The sequence below is a fragment of the Mytilus edulis genome, chromosome 1 (assembly GCF_963676685.1).
Source record: "Mytilus edulis chromosome 1, xbMytEdul2.2, whole genome shotgun sequence".
Lineage (NCBI taxonomy): Eukaryota > Metazoa > Mollusca > Bivalvia > Mytilida > Mytilidae > Mytilus > Mytilus edulis.
This window is the reverse complement of record NC_092344.1, coordinates 100,583,411-100,592,031: the sequence shown is the minus strand read 5'-3', so window position 1 is coordinate 100,592,031 and position 8,621 is coordinate 100,583,411. Positions and strand designations below refer to the sequence as shown.

Sequence of the window (8,621 nt, the reverse complement as noted above, 5' to 3'; positions counted from 1 at the left end):
TTTCTGACAATCTGTAAAACTATTAAAATGTTCATCAATTGTTAGAGACTCAGTAAAAACAACTTGTCTAAGATCATTTTAAACAGGACAATGTAAAATAACATGATATTCATCTTCGACAGTATTAAAACAATTAAAACAACATCTCTCTTCCAGCGGCAGATTTTCATACCTCCCAGTTTCCAGTTTAATAGGAGCCACCCCACATCTACATCGACTGGTGTACATGGAAGTACTAGGCCCAATCCACGAAAGAATGGTCATTGGGTAACGACAAAGCCTTTGTAATAAATATATATTTCAATCTAATGAGTAGATAGAAAAGGTAATGCCCGGAAAAAATGGTGGTGATGAAGATAATAGTTAAACCTGGACAGAACACATGAATAAGATATAATATGTTTTATAATATAGAATTAACTTGTTACTAAAGATTCAGAAGTATCATCCTGTGCAAGTTCGAATTATTATTATAGTTATAAGAGAGAAGACGTTATTAAAGTCAAAATATATTTTATTGGCGAAGTAAGATCATGGCTTCTGTCGGTTACCAACCCACAAACAAAGGGTCTTTGGGCAACCGTAAATAAAATGCAAATAAAATAGATAAATAAAATTCAAAATTCAAATAAAAACTAAAATGAAATGAAAATTTTGAAATAATGGGGTGCTGAATTGAACCCTGGCAACAGATGTCCAAAATCAACATGAGAAATTTCGTTTGAGGTGAAAATAAAGATAACCTGGATTAATGTTCTAAATGAAATAATAATACAGTGATAAATCAAGTTCATCGGTACTGGTGCAGCCTATAAAGTCCGCCCTAGTGATGAACTCTTCTAAAAGACTGTCATAACATTATTTATCGATTCACTATGACTGTTAATCCGTTATCACTCGTCAGATGGACGGCATAATGTGGTTAATTGTGTTTATAGACTGGCGAAGAGTTGTAAATCCAGAAGCCGTGACAGGAGTTCTATGTTGAGGTTAAAAACAAGCAGAAATCTGTAAAATAAGACATAAAACAGCAGTATCGAAAAAATATAAGAGGAGGGATGGGTGGGTTTACAATAATTATGCGTAAAATAAACTCAACAATCTGACCTTAGATATATATAGTTACTTCCTAGCAGACCGTGCATTCAAAATATTGTGAGGAGTGCTTTAGCTGGTAAAATTGATATGCCGTGTAATCGAATTAAGACATGCGCGTTACATTGACCTGTGCATGAACTGTAGCAAGTCTTGTCTTCCTCTGATAACGTGATTTAACGGTCAAGCCCTTTAAATCGAATTATAAGAGAGAAGACGTTATTAAAGTCAAAATATATTTTATTGGCGAAGTAAGATCATGGCTTCTGTCGGTTACCAACCCACAAACAAAGGGTCTTTGGGCAACCGTAAATAAAATGCAAATAAAATAGATAAATAAAATTCAAAATTCAAATAAAAACTAAAATGAAATGAAAATTTTGAAATAATGGGGTGCTGAATTGAACCCTGGCAACAGATGTCCAAAATCAACATGAGAAATTTCGTTTGAGGTGAAAATAAAGATAACCTGGATTAATGTTCTAAATGAAATAATAATACAGTGATAAATCAAGTTCATCGGTACTGGTGCAGCCTATAAAGTCCGCCACTAAACAAGTTCAAAAACACTGATTTCACAAAGAATGTTTTGGAACTTGTTACCGCCAACCAGTACCATACATTGAGAGTCGATATAACAGATAACTCTGACTGTTATATTGTGTAATAACAAGAATCTGACCGCAGTAACTACTAGCTAACAGATTCCCGAAGCCAATAACCTACTTCGCCGTTTGATAGACAATAAATAGATGAAAATAGATAATAGCATAAATTAAAATTGTAACTTGTATAAAATTAGATAGCTTTCAAATCTGACAAATAACATATTCCTTCTCACTGTAGTTTGGTTCAATCACTTATTTGGAATCTTGTGCTTGTATTGCAATCGTGGTAACATTTGAACAAAGCAAATTTGACTAAGGTAACAAATCTTGGAGAAAATCAAATCACTTATAAGTTAGGACCTATCGTATAGAACGGTTGTCCGATGTCATGTTCATTTTAGTGGATTACTTAATATTGCAGGGCCCTTCAAAAATGAGCATACGATTAGTTTATCTCTTTACTTAAAGTGCCCCATAACACTTTGACCTTGCTAAAAAATTGTGATACGAAAATGTATAAGAGAACACAAAAATAAGTAACTACAAACTTCCGAGCAACAACGAAGTTTTGGTGATTGAAAATCCCACTTTCCAAGCACGCTTTTGGAAACATGAAATATCTTAAATTGACAATCAATCAATAATCAGCTCTAGATTGGTAATTTACAATATAGAAAAATAAATAAAATTGATATGATAACAGATAAAAAATATTTGACTTGCCAACTGTTATATGTATGTTTGTAATCAGATATATGGTTGATACTTTTTATATTACCATTGGCTGAATTCTACTTTTACTATCAGAAAATAAACTAGAAGATCTGACATGAACTATTTTTAAACTTAATAGCGTGGTCGTAAACAGCTATATACCACCTTACAGCATTCACCAATAAACATAGTCCATACAGTATAATAGCAACAAAGGGTCCCGGCAAACAAGAAAACAAAGCCATATTTTAGTATAAATCAATTTAAACGTACAACAAGTATAAAAGACTGCGACACACTACAAGTTTGTGAGAATTTATCCCTACCGTAACCGGGGACATTGGTTAACAACGCAAAATGAAACAAAGTTGAGGTAGGTTTAACTCATTAGCTAGACACAAAACACAATACACAACTAACAAATAGACTAAAGACACCCACCTAAGAGTACTCGCAGTTACTGAAAGCATGTTCAGAGTCAATTCAAACTAGTTAATGAATCGTGTTGCCTAGACAAAAACTTTTAAAACTGAGGTGCAGTTAAGACCCCCCAAAAATTTGACTCTAAAAATAGCCGATGGAGAATAAGCCGTCTTAGGGGCGCTCGTCAATACGGCATTAAAACTTTTATCGTGTAATATTTTGTTTTGTTTGTTTAATTTTGTTTTTGTTTATTGTTTTGTTTTTGTTTTGTTTGTTTTTGTTTTGTTTTGTTTTGTTTTGTTTTGTTTTTGTTTTATTGCATATCATTAGTATGGCGTTCGACAACAATTATTATGCCAAATCATTTATGACTGCTTACAAAAAACTAGTATTCTCTAATAAACGTATATACATAAAATTCCATGTATAACTGTTCACAGTATTTAACACAATTACGTTGTTTCTCTTTCAGATAACAAAATCGTACTAATTAGCAATTTTATAGTCTGGGATATACGCAACTTTAATATCTATACTACAAAAGCAATAAAATCAATGCATCACCTAACTAATTTGAACTGTTCTTGACCTCTGTAATGATATACATAAGATTAAAGAAAACTATTAACCCAGACAAAAACTCGCTTAAGTTGTAAATTTTTATATCAACAATTTTCAGACGATAATTTATCAGAGATCTACGCATCTGGTAATACAGTTTGTAAACGTAACTTGCAGAAGTGTATACTATTTCTGCTCTAATCGTTATTAGTGTTAATTAAAAGATTATAATTGCCAGTGAGACAACTATCCACTTGAAAGTACAAATGAAGTAAATGTAAGCAAATATAGTCAACCTTACGGCTTTCAACAATGAGAAAAAACCCATACCATATAGTCTGCTATTAGAGGTCCCGACATGGAAAATATAAAACATTTCAATCGAGAAAACTAACGGCCTAATTTATAACAAAGCAGTTTACGAAAAACAAATATGACAGACATAGACCAACGAAGCCTTTTTCCAAGTATAGTAGTAAAAATATCTTGCCTTGCTGATCAATTTTCTAAAATTTGAGGCTAATGGAAACTTTAAAGTTAAAAATGCCCAAGTGGATCCCGAATTAATAGCTACTAGTTCCACTCATATGAAAAATCCAATATAAAAGCTAGTTTAAACAAACCCCGAAAAAAAAACCAATAAAGATTCGTGACTTGAACGTCAAACACATGGCAATACTATTTTCAGCTTATGTAAATATTTGAAAATCAACAATTGATTATCTTGTCCATTACATGTAACATTTTATTTTTCTGGGCACGATTAAAACGTGCGCAAAAAAGGTTTATGAGTCATGACGGTTTACCCTTGTGCAAGACCTTAGTTTTGATCACATTATTTATACATAATACAGACAGGGCATGAATGATTTGTTGTGATCATGGTACATGAATAATATCCATAGATCTAAATCAACTGGTCCCCAATTACAAGACTGTGAAATTGCTTTCCTTAACCGAAACAGCTCGTTTCCAACTTATGACCTGAACCCTGCTAGCTCCAAGTCTTCTTTGCTCTCTTGCCTAATTAAAATTGGTTGTCAAATAAATATCTGATATAAAATGCATCATCATTGATATTTTGTTGATGAATTTTTATATACCTGCGAGATACCATTTATTTTTATATTTATACTTTATATTAAGTAGTGCAGATTTAGTTTCTGAAATTAGTGAAATGAATCTCTCTTTTATAAAGATGCGTGAAAATAAATCAAATTTAGGTATACTTGTGGTCAGAGTGATAAAAAGAGAAAAATGTAAAAATTCCTTCGTGATATATACACATACTAAAAATATGCACTGAATATAAAATGACTTGCGGGACTATACCTTCTCAGTGTAATTATAAAATAAATCAATGTTGAAATGTTTTCTAATCGTGGTGAGATATATAGATAAGAAACCAATTAACTAAATCAATCTTATTCTTATTCGTGGTATGGTCTCTCATAGTAAAAAGCAATCCGGATCAATATAGTATCCGCCATTTAGAATCGTTTTCTTATTATGCTCGAAATGTTACTACTCAAATCAATGCTAAAGCTAAAAATGTCATGTACTGAATTAGTTACATTAAAATTAAAGAATAAAAGATGTACCTTTTTTATTGATGTATTTAGATAAGGCATACTGCCACTTCTCTGACTGACATACATAAAAATGATCCTGCTGATGAATGAAATAATCCTAGATAACAAATTTCAGTTTCTGTTTCCGATGCGTAGCTATTTGACCTCACAGGTGGCTAAAGCCGTTTTCTTTACCCCAATTATATCACCTCTTTTAACGCCTTTACTTCTCAGGCATCATAAACCTTACAATAAATGTCAATATGAACAAATATAATTAAAATAATATACAACTATACAAATCCTTGATTTTATACACTAAATAAATATCAAAATGTGTGCAATGAAATTTGCATTTATAACCGAAAAAACAATCGGTTATAAAGACATTACTTCAAAATATGAATGAATATTATTTGAAATAAATATTAAATATAAATATCAGAGACATATTGTATTATATGTCGCTGTATACATGTATGTGCAACGCAATTTGGCTGACTGAAAAATAATCGGTTATAAAGACATTACTGTAGCTGCCGTATCAAATTTTATCAACTAGTTTCTTTTAACGGATGCTCAACTTTGAAATATAATTTACGATTTACTGCTGTCCTAAACACGCTAAAGAACAATAAATGATACCATAAATTAATTATTGCATTTGATGGTGTTAATGTCTCACAAGAAACCCCATTATTAAATAATAGTTAAACATACCTGATAATGGAACATTACCATTTTAATCTGCATTACGAAATGTAAATTGAATAGAAATACCTGGAACCTAGTTTTCATATTTTAATACCTCGATAAAAAGATACAAAAATATCAATATAACTGGAATTAGAAATTATGCGAATCAAAAATTTATTATACAATCATAAAAATAAATTAAAATAAATTCGCTCGTATTATAATAACTTTAGACAAAGATTTGTATACTATATATAAATCCTTGCTTTAGTAAATTGTCCAATAATTTATGAATTATCAAATTGAATGTGACCGATTTGAAATTAATTAATCAATAATCAGTTGAAATTGAAAAATTATTAAGATAAGTATTTACAATAATTATGCGTAAAATAAACTCAACAATCTGACCTTAGATATATATAGTTACTTCCTAGCAGACCGTGCATTCAAAATATTGTGAGGAGTGCTTTAGCTGGTAAAATTGATATGCCGTGTAATCGAATTAAGACATGCGCGTTACATTGACCTGTGCATGAACTGTAGCAAGTCTTGTCTTCCTCTGATAACGTGATTTAACGGTCAAGCCCTTTAAATCGAATCATTAAAATTGTTTTAAGCTACATAAATCCGCGACACAAACTACTACAAAGCATTTTATATAACGTCCGGAATGAAGAAAACCAAGAGATCATAGTTTTTGAGTAATATTTGATACTATCTTAAACAATAACACCAAGTAGGTAATAAAAAAAACGTAAATTGTAAATGTAAATACTCAATAAAAATATTTTTATCTATTTCAATTTCAACAATATTCTTCATAAGGCATCACATGTTCCTTCTGATATTGTTGCAATAGGTCATATTTTAGTTATCTCTCAAACTATGTTGATGAAAAGTCCTGCTATTTGCCGATGTGTTCAAATGAAAAAAGGATGCTTTGTTTTTTTTTTATTCATTTTCCGTATATATGACTCAATGCAAGAGTGAATCTTTATAACGTTTTCTAATTTCACCAGAAACTTCAAACTCTTTTGGTTGAAAATTCTCGTCAAAGTTGAACCACTTAACTAAGCGGTTTCTGCTAATAAACAAGATATAAACGTTGATAATGTATTGTTGGACATTATAGTTACCTGAACATCAGAACCATTCAAATACCGAAACGTTGGCTGCTTATATGAGCGAATATTCGAAGCACTGCAAAATACCTACACAGTAGAATAAAACATTGTGATTAATGCAACATCTGGCTCAATCTAAAACGTATATAAAACTGCTATTTGTTCATTAATCATTAATCGAGTCCTTTTTTTCACGTCAGATTGTAATTATTTCTCTCTTTTATTATGAAATGTCGATAAAAGTTATTTTAAACGATGTAATATGAATGAAATAACCTTATTTGCTCATATTGACACGAGATCATCACGTCTATGGTTCTACTTTAACGCTATCAAATATATATTATATATAATCCCTCCAATGTAGAATGCTGATATTTTTTTTATAACACTGTTTTCCAAGGTAACATATTTCAAATACATGTGCGTATTACATAATGCGGTATTTATAAACCAATATCTACAGAGAATAAACGACTCTCAACGTTAAAGATTTATGTTTGTTAAATCTTGTTTTGAGTATTAGTGCCTCACTGGCTTATTTACTGCTGTTGAGAGAAAACTATTTGAAAATAATTCATGCATATTCTTAATTTCAGGATAAAATCATTGAAGGTTTGTCAAAAAGGTCGAGAAAGATGTTAAAATATCTTTATATTTAGTGATTCAGTCAAGTTAAAAAAGGTAAACAAATAGTAGGTCTAAAGCTGTTAAACAATTATAGCTGTTAAACAAATTTACTGTTTGCAATAGCATTAATTGTTCTAAATAATTAGGATGTTCTTATCCCAAGCATACAAACTTAGCCGTATTTGACACAACCTTTTTCAACTTTTGATCTTCAGTGCTGTACAACTTTGTACTTTTTTTCGCTTTCGATCTTTTATATCTGGGCGTCACTGGTGAGTCTTGTGTGGACGAGGCGCGTTTTTGGCGTATTAAATTGTAAACCTGATGCTTTTTGTTATTCATTAATCATGTGTTTCTTTGTCTAATACGTTTTCCTATTTATTTGTATTGTAGTCCTGTAATATTATGTTGTCATTTCTATGTTATATTTAACATTGCCATTAAAGTGCGAGGTTTGGCATGCCACAAAACCAGGTTCAACCCACCATTTATACCTTTAAAAATGTCCTGTTCCAAGTCAGGAATATGGCCATTGTTATATTATAGTTCGTTTCTGTGTGTGTTACAATTTAACGTTGCGTCGTTTGTTTTCTCTTATTTTGAGTGTAAATTGACATTGCGATAAGACGTGTCACGGTACTTGTCTATCCCAAATTCATGTATTTGGTTTTGATGTTATATTTGTTATTCTCGTGGGATTTTGTCTGATGCTTGGTCTGTTTCTGTGTGTGTTAGTTACATTGTAGTGTTGTGTCGTTGTTCTCCTCTTATATTTATGCGTTTCCGTCAGTTTTAGTTTGTTAACCCGATTTTGTTTTTTGTCCATGGATTTATGAGTTTGAACAGCGGTATACTACTGTTGCCTTTATAGACCCCCTTAACATAGAATTGTCCCTAATATGAGTTAGAGCTGGTAGACTATTCTATAACTTTGATATATTTGTCCCAATAGTGTTACACTAGACTTTAAAAAAATCGTTTTTGAGATAGAGCAGGTGCGCGTTTTGAAATTGAATTTATTGTCTAAAAGAAATGGAATACGAAATAGCTGTTCTTGTGGCCATATGGGTAGTATTTTGGGACGGCACATTTACATTAGGAAAAGACCCTTAAAGAATAGGCATCAAATTTAGCTACACGAATCTTATATAACTAGAACTATTCACTATGCTGTGTTTGACAAAACCTTTAAGCAT

General features: G+C 31.2%; 1 long non-coding RNA gene across 1 annotated transcript; it reads right to left on the bottom strand.

The window, feature by feature from the left end:
- Window positions 1-493: 493 nt before the first annotated feature.
- LOC139498161 (uncharacterized) lies at window positions 494-6,275 on the bottom strand. Its single transcript, XR_011657832.1, has 2 exons — window positions 5,003-6,275; window positions 494-1,008 (listed from the first exon to the last, which is right to left on the bottom strand). It is a non-coding gene; the product is annotated as an uncharacterized lncRNA (long non-coding RNA).
- Window positions 6,276-8,621: the final 2,346 nt, after the last annotated feature.